Source organism: Channa argus, unplaced genomic scaffold (assembly GCF_033026475.1).
Source record: "Channa argus isolate prfri unplaced genomic scaffold, Channa argus male v1.0 Contig016, whole genome shotgun sequence".
NCBI classification, from domain to species: Eukaryota; Metazoa; Chordata; class Actinopteri; order Anabantiformes; family Channidae; genus Channa; species Channa argus.
Genome location: NW_027125235.1, coordinates 482,365 through 491,751, shown reverse-complemented (window position 1 = coordinate 491,751; position 9,387 = coordinate 482,365). Strand labels below are relative to the sequence as shown.

General features: G+C 55.5%; 18 non-coding genes across 18 annotated transcripts; all 18 read left to right on the top strand.

Annotated features, from left to right (window-relative positions):
* Positions 1–26: 26 nt before the first annotated feature.
* On the top strand, positions 27–219 carry LOC137113221 (U2 spliceosomal RNA). Its single transcript, XR_010912356.1, has one exon. It is a non-coding gene; the product is annotated as a U2 spliceosomal RNA (small nuclear RNA).
* Positions 220–770: 551 nt separating this feature from the next.
* Positions 771–886, top strand: LOC137113680 (U5 spliceosomal RNA). The gene has a single exon (XR_010912803.1). It is a non-coding gene; the product is annotated as a U5 spliceosomal RNA (small nuclear RNA).
* Positions 887–1,067: 181 nt separating this feature from the next.
* On the top strand, positions 1,068–1,260 carry LOC137113220 (U2 spliceosomal RNA). The gene has a single exon (XR_010912355.1). It is a non-coding gene; the product is annotated as a U2 spliceosomal RNA (small nuclear RNA).
* Positions 1,261–1,811: 551 nt separating this feature from the next.
* On the top strand, positions 1,812–1,927 carry LOC137113679 (U5 spliceosomal RNA). Its single transcript, XR_010912802.1, has one exon. It is a non-coding gene; the product is annotated as a U5 spliceosomal RNA (small nuclear RNA).
* Positions 1,928–2,108: 181 nt separating this feature from the next.
* On the top strand, positions 2,109–2,301 carry LOC137113219 (U2 spliceosomal RNA). The gene has a single exon (XR_010912354.1). It is a non-coding gene; the product is annotated as a U2 spliceosomal RNA (small nuclear RNA).
* A 551-nt stretch (positions 2,302–2,852) lies between these two features.
* Positions 2,853–2,968, top strand: LOC137113678 (U5 spliceosomal RNA). The gene has a single exon (XR_010912801.1). It is a non-coding gene; the product is annotated as a U5 spliceosomal RNA (small nuclear RNA).
* Positions 2,969–3,149: 181 nt separating this feature from the next.
* LOC137114188 (U2 spliceosomal RNA) lies at positions 3,150–3,340 on the top strand. Its single transcript, XR_010913298.1, has one exon. It is a non-coding gene; the product is annotated as a U2 spliceosomal RNA (small nuclear RNA).
* Positions 3,341–3,890: 550 nt separating this feature from the next.
* On the top strand, positions 3,891–4,006 carry LOC137113677 (U5 spliceosomal RNA). Its single transcript, XR_010912800.1, has one exon. It is a non-coding gene; the product is annotated as a U5 spliceosomal RNA (small nuclear RNA).
* Positions 4,007–4,187: 181 nt separating this feature from the next.
* LOC137113218 (U2 spliceosomal RNA) lies at positions 4,188–4,380 on the top strand. The gene has a single exon (XR_010912353.1). It is a non-coding gene; the product is annotated as a U2 spliceosomal RNA (small nuclear RNA).
* Positions 4,381–4,931: 551 nt separating this feature from the next.
* Positions 4,932–5,047, top strand: LOC137113676 (U5 spliceosomal RNA). The gene has a single exon (XR_010912799.1). It is a non-coding gene; the product is annotated as a U5 spliceosomal RNA (small nuclear RNA).
* A 181-nt stretch (positions 5,048–5,228) lies between these two features.
* LOC137113217 (U2 spliceosomal RNA) lies at positions 5,229–5,421 on the top strand. Its single transcript, XR_010912352.1, has one exon. It is a non-coding gene; the product is annotated as a U2 spliceosomal RNA (small nuclear RNA).
* Positions 5,422–5,972: 551 nt separating this feature from the next.
* LOC137113675 (U5 spliceosomal RNA) lies at positions 5,973–6,088 on the top strand. The gene has a single exon (XR_010912798.1). It is a non-coding gene; the product is annotated as a U5 spliceosomal RNA (small nuclear RNA).
* A 181-nt stretch (positions 6,089–6,269) lies between these two features.
* LOC137114187 (U2 spliceosomal RNA) lies at positions 6,270–6,460 on the top strand. Its single transcript, XR_010913297.1, has one exon. It is a non-coding gene; the product is annotated as a U2 spliceosomal RNA (small nuclear RNA).
* Positions 6,461–7,010: 550 nt separating this feature from the next.
* Positions 7,011–7,126, top strand: LOC137113674 (U5 spliceosomal RNA). The gene has a single exon (XR_010912797.1). It is a non-coding gene; the product is annotated as a U5 spliceosomal RNA (small nuclear RNA).
* Positions 7,127–7,307: 181 nt separating this feature from the next.
* Positions 7,308–7,500, top strand: LOC137114447 (U2 spliceosomal RNA). Its single transcript, XR_010913546.1, has one exon. It is a non-coding gene; the product is annotated as a U2 spliceosomal RNA (small nuclear RNA).
* Positions 7,501–8,051: 551 nt separating this feature from the next.
* LOC137113673 (U5 spliceosomal RNA) lies at positions 8,052–8,167 on the top strand. Its single transcript, XR_010912796.1, has one exon. It is a non-coding gene; the product is annotated as a U5 spliceosomal RNA (small nuclear RNA).
* Positions 8,168–8,348: 181 nt separating this feature from the next.
* On the top strand, positions 8,349–8,541 carry LOC137114446 (U2 spliceosomal RNA). Its single transcript, XR_010913545.1, has one exon. It is a non-coding gene; the product is annotated as a U2 spliceosomal RNA (small nuclear RNA).
* A 551-nt stretch (positions 8,542–9,092) lies between these two features.
* On the top strand, positions 9,093–9,208 carry LOC137113672 (U5 spliceosomal RNA). Its single transcript, XR_010912795.1, has one exon. It is a non-coding gene; the product is annotated as a U5 spliceosomal RNA (small nuclear RNA).
* Positions 9,209–9,387: the final 179 nt, after the last annotated feature.

Here is a 9,387-nt window from a genome sequence, read left to right as displayed (position 1 = left end):
GGCTCAGGCAGCAAAGAGTTGGGGTCAACGCTTCTCGGCCTTTTGGCTAAGATCAAGTGTAGTATCTGTTCTTATCAGTTTAATATCTGATATGTCCTCTACACGGGGACAACTTATTAAACGGATTTTTAGAACCGGGAGCTGAAAAAAAGGGGCTTGCTCCGTTCACTCCACGCATCGACCTGGCCTTGCAGTGCCGCTGGGAACGGTGCAGCCTTCTCTCCACCTGTGGACAAAAAAAAAAAACTTGCTCAGCTTTTCAGGGCGTGAGCCAAATGGGACGGCCGCCGGGGGTCACGCTAAGTACCCCTGCCGACTTAGTGGCGGCTTCTCGGTAGGCTCCTTTGGTTTTTGTCTTCTTGCAATTACGCTTTGTCAGCCATGACAACTGGCCGAAAAGTGCAGCGCGCCACAGCAAGGTGTAGCAACAACAGGGCCCCCGTGCGCGTTCTGCATTTCCCCCTGCAGGCATAGGGGGCAACGTTTCCATCCCGCCACAGGGCCCGTTTACCGCTCCCCGCGTTGCCCGTCTCCTTTTCTCGCTCCTCGCTCAAGATCTGCAAGCAGCTGAGCGTTTGCTAGCCCGCCTGGAAAAGGCAGGATCTTAGTCTGTCCGCAATCTGATTGGCTCGGCCAAAGGGCCGGGGCGGCCTCAGGGAAATGGGAGCTGCCTGGGAATTGGAACGCCTCGCAAGCCGAGAAGGGGGTTCCGCGAAGGTGGTGAGTGGTGCGACGAGGGACTTCGGCCCCACACGAAGGCAGGAGCGTCCTTACTCTGGTTTCTCTTCATCACGCACAAGTCTTTCGCCTTTTACTAAAGACTTCCGTGGAGAGGAATACCAATGAGTTAAATTCCATTTTTGGCAGGCTTTGCCTTCTGGCAGAGCCCTGTGAGTTTGTCAAACGTCAAAGCAGCTGTGTCCGTGGAGAGGTCGGCCTGTGCAAAGAGAGCACGGCCGTGGGTGGGTGCTCAGCAGCGGCCAGTGTTACGTCCAGTTAACAATACTGCACCGCGACACTTGAGAAGTGTCAGAGGAGGTTGGCTCAGGCAGCAAAGAGTTGGGGTCAACGCTTCTCGGCCTTTTGGCTAAGATCAAGTGTAGTATCTGTTCTTATCAGTTTAATATCTGATATGTCCTCTACACGGGGACAACTTATTAAACGGATTTTTAGAACCGGGAGCTGAAAAAAAGGGGCTTGCTCCGTTCACTCCACGCATCGACCTGGCCTTGCAGTGCCGCTGGGAACGGTGCAGCCTTCTCTCCACCTGTGGACAAAAAAAAAAAACTTGCTCAGCTTTTCAGGGCGTGAGCCAAATGGGACGGCCGCCGGGGGTCACGCTAAGTACCCCTGCCGACTTAGTGGCGGCTTCTCGGTAGGCTCCTTTGGTTTTTGTCTTCTTGCAATTACGCTTTGTCAGCCATGACAACTGGCCGAAAAGTGCAGCGCGCCACAGCAAGGTGTAGCAACAACAGGGCCCCCGTGCGCGTTCTGCATTTCCCCCTGCAGGCATAGGGGGCAACGTTTCCATCCCGCCACAGGGCCCGTTTACCGCTCCCCGCGTTGCCCGTCTCCTTTTCTCGCTCCTCGCTCAAGATCTGCAAGCAGCTGAGCGTTTGCTAGCCCGCCTGGAAAAGGCAGGATCTTAGTCTGTCCGCAATCTGATTGGCTCGGCCAAAGGGCCGGGGCGGCCTCAGGGAAATGGGAGCTGCCTGGGAATTGGAACGCCTCGCAAGCCGAGAAGGGGGTTCCGCGAAGGTGGTGAGTGGTGCGACGAGGGACTTCGGCCCCACACGAAGGCAGGAGCGTCCTTACTCTGGTTTCTCTTCATCACGCACAAGTCTTTCGCCTTTTACTAAAGACTTCCGTGGAGAGGAATACCAATGAGTTAAATTCCATTTTTGGCAGGCTTTGCCTTCTGGCAGAGCCCTGTGAGTTTGTCAAACGTCAAAGCAGCTGTGTCCGTGGAGAGGTCGGCCTGTGCAAAGAGAGCACGGCCGTGGGTGGGTGCTCAGCAGCGGCCAGTGTTACGTCCAGTTAACAATACTGCACCGCGACACTTGAGAAGTGTCAGAGGAGGTTGGCTCAGGCAGCAAAGAGTTGGGGTCAACGCTTCTCGGCCTTTTGGCTAAGATCAAGTGTAGTATCTGTTCTTATCAGTTTAATATCTGATATGTCCTCTACACGGGGACAACTTATTAAACGGATTTTTAGAACCGGGAGCTGAAAAAAAGGGGCTTGCTCCGTTCACTCCACGCATCGACCTGGCCTTGCAGTGCCGCTGGGAACGGTGCAGCCTTCTCTCCACCTGTGGACAAAAAAAAAAAACTTGCTCAGCTTTTCAGGGCGTGAGCCAAATGGGACGGCCGCCGGGGGTCACGCTAAGTACCCCTGCCGACTTAGTGGCGGCTTCTCGGTAGGCTCCTTTGGTTTTTGTCTTCTTGCAATTACGCTTTGTCAGCCATGACAACTGGCCGAAAAGTGCAGCGCGCCACAGCAAGGTGTAGCAACAACAGGGCCCCCGTGCGCGTTCTGCATTTCCCCCTGCAGGCATAGGGGGCAACGTTTCCATCCCGCCACAGGGCCCGTTTACCGCTCCCCGCGTTGCCCGTCTCCTTTTCTCGCTCCTCGCTCAAGATCTGCAAGCAGCTGAGCGTTTGCTAGCCCGCCTGGAAAAGGCAGGATCTTAGTCTGTCCGCAATCTGATTGGCTCGGCCAAAGGGCCGGGGCGGCCTCAGGGAAATGGGAGCTGCCTGGGAATTGGAACGCCTCGCAAGCCGAGAAGGGGGTTCCGCGAAGGTGGTGAGTGGTGCGACGAGGGACTTCGGCCCCACACGAAGGCAGGAGCGTCCTTACTCTGGTTTCTCTTCATCACGCACAAGTCTTTCGCCTTTTACTAAAGACTTCCGTGGAGAGGAATACCAATGAGTTAAATTCCATTTTTGGCAGGCTTTGCCTTCTGGCAGAGCCCTGTGAGTTTGTCAAACGTCAAAGCAGCTGTGTCCGTGGAGAGGTCGGCCTGTGCAAAGAGAGCACGGCCGTGGGTGGGTGCTCAGCAGCGGCCAGTGTTACGTCCAGTTAACAATACTGCACCGCGACACTTGAGAAGTGTCAGAGGAGGTTGGCTCAGGCAGCAAAGAGTGGGGGTCATCGCTTCTCGGCCTTTTGGCTAAGATCAAGTGTAGTATCTGTTCTTATCAGTTTAATATCTGATATGTCCTCTACACGGGGACAACTTATTAAACGGATTTTTAGAACCGGGAGCTGAAAAAGGGGCTTGCTCCGTTCACTCCACGCATCGACCTGGCCTTGCAGTGCCGCTGGGAACGGTGCAGCCTTCTCTCCACCTGTGGACAAAAAAAAAAACTTGCTCAGCTTTTCAGGGCGTGAGCCAAATGGGACGGCCGCCGGGGGTCACGCTAAGTACCCCTGCCGACTTAGTGGCGGCTTCTCGGTAGGCTCCTTTGGTTTTTGTCTTCTTGCAATTACGCTTTGTCAGCCATGACAACTGGCCGAAAAGTGCAGCGCGCCACAGCAAGGTGTAGCAACAACAGGGCCCCCGTGCGCGTTCTGCATTTCCCCCTGCAGGCATAGGGGGCAACGTTTCCATCCCGCCACAGGGCCCGTTTACCGCTCCCCGCGTTGCCCGTCTCCTTTTCTCGCTCCTCGCTCAAGATCTGCAAGCAGCTGAGCGTTTGCTAGCCCGCCTGGAAAAGGCAGGATCTTAGTCTGTCCGCAATCTGATTGGCTCGGCCAAAGGGCCGGGGCGGCCTCAGGGAAATGGGAGCTGCCTGGGAATTGGAACGCCTCGCAAGCCGAGAAGGGGGTTCCGCGAAGGTGGTGAGTGGTGCGACGAGGGACTTCGGCCCCACACGAAGGCAGGAGCGTCCTTACTCTGGTTTCTCTTCATCACGCACAAGTCTTTCGCCTTTTACTAAAGACTTCCGTGGAGAGGAATACCAATGAGTTAAATTCCATTTTTGGCAGGCTTTGCCTTCTGGCAGAGCCCTGTGAGTTTGTCAAACGTCAAAGCAGCTGTGTCCGTGGAGAGGTCGGCCTGTGCAAAGAGAGCACGGCCGTGGGTGGGTGCTCAGCAGCGGCCAGTGTTACGTCCAGTTAACAATACTGCACCGCGACACTTGAGAAGTGTCAGAGGAGGTTGGCTCAGGCAGCAAAGAGTTGGGGTCAACGCTTCTCGGCCTTTTGGCTAAGATCAAGTGTAGTATCTGTTCTTATCAGTTTAATATCTGATATGTCCTCTACACGGGGACAACTTATTAAACGGATTTTTAGAACCGGGAGCTGAAAAAAAGGGGCTTGCTCCGTTCACTCCACGCATCGACCTGGCCTTGCAGTGCCGCTGGGAACGGTGCAGCCTTCTCTCCACCTGTGGACAAAAAAAAAAAACTTGCTCAGCTTTTCAGGGCGTGAGCCAAATGGGACGGCCGCCGGGGGTCACGCTAAGTACCCCTGCCGACTTAGTGGCGGCTTCTCGGTAGGCTCCTTTGGTTTTTGTCTTCTTGCAATTACGCTTTGTCAGCCATGACAACTGGCCGAAAAGTGCAGCGCGCCACAGCAAGGTGTAGCAACAACAGGGCCCCCGTGCGCGTTCTGCATTTCCCCCTGCAGGCATAGGGGGCAACGTTTCCATCCCGCCACAGGGCCCGTTTACCGCTCCCCGCGTTGCCCGTCTCCTTTTCTCGCTCCTCGCTCAAGATCTGCAAGCAGCTGAGCGTTTGCTAGCCCGCCTGGAAAAGGCAGGATCTTAGTCTGTCCGCAATCTGATTGGCTCGGCCAAAGGGCCGGGGCGGCCTCAGGGAAATGGGAGCTGCCTGGGAATTGGAACGCCTCGCAAGCCGAGAAGGGGGTTCCGCGAAGGTGGTGAGTGGTGCGACGAGGGACTTCGGCCCCACACGAAGGCAGGAGCGTCCTTACTCTGGTTTCTCTTCATCACGCACAAGTCTTTCGCCTTTTACTAAAGACTTCCGTGGAGAGGAATACCAATGAGTTAAATTCCATTTTTGGCAGGCTTTGCCTTCTGGCAGAGCCCTGTGAGTTTGTCAAACGTCAAAGCAGCTGTGTCCGTGGAGAGGTCGGCCTGTGCAAAGAGAGCACGGCCGTGGGTGGGTGCTCAGCAGCGGCCAGTGTTACGTCCAGTTAACAATACTGCACCGCGACACTTGAGAAGTGTCAGAGGAGGTTGGCTCAGGCAGCAAAGAGTTGGGGTCAACGCTTCTCGGCCTTTTGGCTAAGATCAAGTGTAGTATCTGTTCTTATCAGTTTAATATCTGATATGTCCTCTACACGGGGACAACTTATTAAACGGATTTTTAGAACCGGGAGCTGAAAAAAAGGGGCTTGCTCCGTTCACTCCACGCATCGACCTGGCCTTGCAGTGCCGCTGGGAACGGTGCAGCCTTCTCTCCACCTGTGGACAAAAAAAAAAAACTTGCTCAGCTTTTCAGGGCGTGAGCCAAATGGGACGGCCGCCGGGGGTCACGCTAAGTACCCCTGCCGACTTAGTGGCGGCTTCTCGGTAGGCTCCTTTGGTTTTTGTCTTCTTGCAATTACGCTTTGTCAGCCATGACAACTGGCCGAAAAGTGCAGCGCGCCACAGCAAGGTGTAGCAACAACAGGGCCCCCGTGCGCGTTCTGCATTTCCCCCTGCAGGCATAGGGGGCAACGTTTCCATCCCGCCACAGGGCCCGTTTACCGCTCCCCGCGTTGCCCGTCTCCTTTTCTCGCTCCTCGCTCAAGATCTGCAAGCAGCTGAGCGTTTGCTAGCCCGCCTGGAAAAGGCAGGATCTTAGTCTGTCCGCAATCTGATTGGCTCGGCCAAAGGGCCGGGGCGGCCTCAGGGAAATGGGAGCTGCCTGGGAATTGGAACGCCTCGCAAGCCGAGAAGGGGGTTCCGCGAAGGTGGTGAGTGGTGCGACGAGGGACTTCGGCCCCACACGAAGGCAGGAGCGTCCTTACTCTGGTTTCTCTTCATCACGCACAAGTCTTTCGCCTTTTACTAAAGACTTCCGTGGAGAGGAATACCAATGAGTTAAATTCCATTTTTGGCAGGCTTTGCCTTCTGGCAGAGCCCTGTGAGTTTGTCAAACGTCAAAGCAGCTGTGTCCGTGGAGAGGTCGGCCTGTGCAAAGAGAGCACGGCCGTGGGTGGGTGCTCAGCAGCGGCCAGTGTTACGTCCAGTTAACAATACTGCACCGCGACACTTGAGAAGTGTCAGAGGAGGTTGGCTCAGGCAGCAAAGAGTGGGGGTCATCGCTTCTCGGCCTTTTGGCTAAGATCAAGTGTAGTATCTGTTCTTATCAGTTTAATATCTGATATGTCCTCTACACGGGGACAACTTATTAAACGGATTTTTAGAACCGGGAGCTGAAAAAGGGGCTTGCTCCGTTCACTCCACGCATCGACCTGGCCTTGCAGTGCCGCTGGGAACGGTGCAGCCTTCTCTCCACCTGTGGACAAAAAAAAAAACTTGCTCAGCTTTTCAGGGCGTGAGCCAAATGGGACGGCCGCCGGGGGTCACGCTAAGTACCCCTGCCGACTTAGTGGCGGCTTCTCGGTAGGCTCCTTTGGTTTTTGTCTTCTTGCAATTACGCTTTGTCAGCCATGACAACTGGCCGAAAAGTGCAGCGCGCCACAGCAAGGTGTAGCAACAACAGGGCCCCCGTGCGCGTTCTGCATTTCCCCCTGCAGGCATAGGGGGCAACGTTTCCATCCCGCCACAGGGCCCGTTTACCGCTCCCCGCGTTGCCCGTCTCCTTTTCTCGCTCCTCGCTCAAGATCTGCAAGCAGCTGAGCGTTTGCTAGCCCGCCTGGAAAAGGCAGGATCTTAGTCTGTCCGCAATCTGATTGGCTCGGCCAAAGGGCCGGGGCGGCCTCAGGGAAATGGGAGCTGCCTGGGAATTGGAACGCCTCGCAAGCCGAGAAGGGGGTTCCGCGAAGGTGGTGAGTGGTGCGACGAGGGACTTCGGCCCCACACGAAGGCAGGAGCGTCCTTACTCTGGTTTCTCTTCATCACGCACAAGTCTTTCGCCTTTTACTAAAGACTTCCGTGGAGAGGAATACCAATGAGTTAAATTCCATTTTTGGCAGGCTTTGCCTTCTGGCAGAGCCCTGTGAGTTTGTCAAACGTCAAAGCAGCTGTGTCCGTGGAGAGGTCGGCCTGTGCAAAGAGAGCACGGCCGTGGGTGGGTGCTCAGCAGCGGCCAGTGTTACGTCCAGTTAACAATACTGCACCGCGACACTTGAGAAGTGTCAGAGGAGGTTGGCTCAGGCAGCAAAGAGTTGGGGTCAACGCTTCTCGGCCTTTTGGCTAAGATCAAGTGTAGTATCTGTTCTTATCAGTTTAATATCTGATATGTCCTCTACACGGGGACAACTTATTAAACGGATTTTTAGAACCGGGAGCTGAAAAAAAGGGGCTTGCTCCGTTCACTCCACGCATCGACCTGGCCTTGCAGTGCCGCTGGGAACGGTGCAGCCTTCTCTCCACCTGTGGACAAAAAAAAAAAACTTGCTCAGCTTTTCAGGGCGTGAGCCAAATGGGACGGCCGCCGGGGGTCACGCTAAGTACCCCTGCCGACTTAGTGGCGGCTTCTCGGTAGGCTCCTTTGGTTTTTGTCTTCTTGCAATTACGCTTTGTCAGCCATGACAACTGGCCGAAAAGTGCAGCGCGCCACAGCAAGGTGTAGCAACAACAGGGCCCCCGTGCGCGTTCTGCATTTCCCCCTGCAGGCATAGGGGGCAACGTTTCCATCCCGCCACAGGGCCCGTTTACCGCTCCCCGCGTTGCCCGTCTCCTTTTCTCGCTCCTCGCTCAAGATCTGCAAGCAGCTGAGCGTTTGCTAGCCCGCCTGGAAAAGGCAGGATCTTAGTCTGTCCGCAATCTGATTGGCTCGGCCAAAGGGCCGGGGCGGCCTCAGGGAAATGGGAGCTGCCTGGGAATTGGAACGCCTCGCAAGCCGAGAAGGGGGTTCCGCGAAGGTGGTGAGTGGTGCGACGAGGGACTTCGGCCCCACACGAAGGCAGGAGCGTCCTTACTCTGGTTTCTCTTCATCACGCACAAGTCTTTCGCCTTTTACTAAAGACTTCCGTGGAGAGGAATACCAATGAGTTAAATTCCATTTTTGGCAGGCTTTGCCTTCTGGCAGAGCCCTGTGAGTTTGTCAAACGTCAAAGCAGCTGTGTCCGTGGAGAGGTCGGCCTGTGCAAAGAGAGCACGGCCGTGGGTGGGTGCTCAGCAGCGGCCAGTGTTACGTCCAGTTAACAATACTGCACCGCGACACTTGAGAAGTGTCAGAGGAGGTTGGCTCAGGCAGCAAAGAGTTGGGGTCAACGCTTCTCGGCCTTTTGGCTAAGATCAAGTGTAGTATCTGTTCTTATCAGTTTAATATCTGATATGTCCTCTACACGGGGACAACTTATTAAACGGATTTTTAGAACCGGGAGCTGAAAAAAAGGGGCTTGCTCCGTTCACTCCACGCATCGACCTGGCCTTGCAGTGCCGCTGGGAACGGTGCAGCCTTCTCTCCACCTGTGGACAAAAAAAAAAAACTTGCTCAGCTTTTCAGGGCGTGAGCCAAATGGGACGGCCGCCGGGGGTCACGCTAAGTACCCCTGCCGACTTAGTGGCGGCTTCTCGGTAGGCTCCTTTGGTTTTTGTCTTCTTGCAATTACGCTTTGTCAGCCATGACAACTGGCCGAAAAGTGCAGCGCGCCACAGCAAGGTGTAGCAACAACAGGGCCCCCGTGCGCGTTCTGCATTTCCCCCTGCAGGCATAGGGGGCAACGTTTCCATCCCGCCACAGGGCCCGTTTACCGCTCCCCGCGTTGCCCGTCTCCTTTTCTCGCTCCTCGCTCAAGATCTGCAAGCAGCTGAGCGTTTGCTAGCCCGCCTGGAAAAGGCAGGATCTTAGTCTGTCCGCAATCTGATTGGCTCGGCCAAAGGGCCGGGGCGGCCTCAGGGAAATGGGAGCTGCCTGGGAATTGGAACGCCTCGCAAGCCGAGAAGGGGGTTCCGCGAAGGTGGTGAGTGGTGCGACGAGGGACTTCGGCCCCACACGAAGGCAGGAGCGTCCTTACTCTGGTTTCTCTTCATCACGCACAAGTCTTTCGCCTTTTACTAAAGACTTCCGTGGAGAGGAATACCAATGAGTTAAATTCCATTTTTGGCAGGCTTTGCCTTCTGGCAGAGCCCTGTGAGTTTGTCAAACGTCAAAGCAGCTGTGTCCGTGGAGAGGTCGGCCTGTGCAAAGAGAGCACGGCCGTGGGTGGGTGCTCAGCAGCGGCCAGTGTTACGTCCAGTTAACAATACTGCACCGCGACACTTGAGAAGTGTCAGAGGAGGTTGGCTCAGGCAGCAAAGAGTTGGGG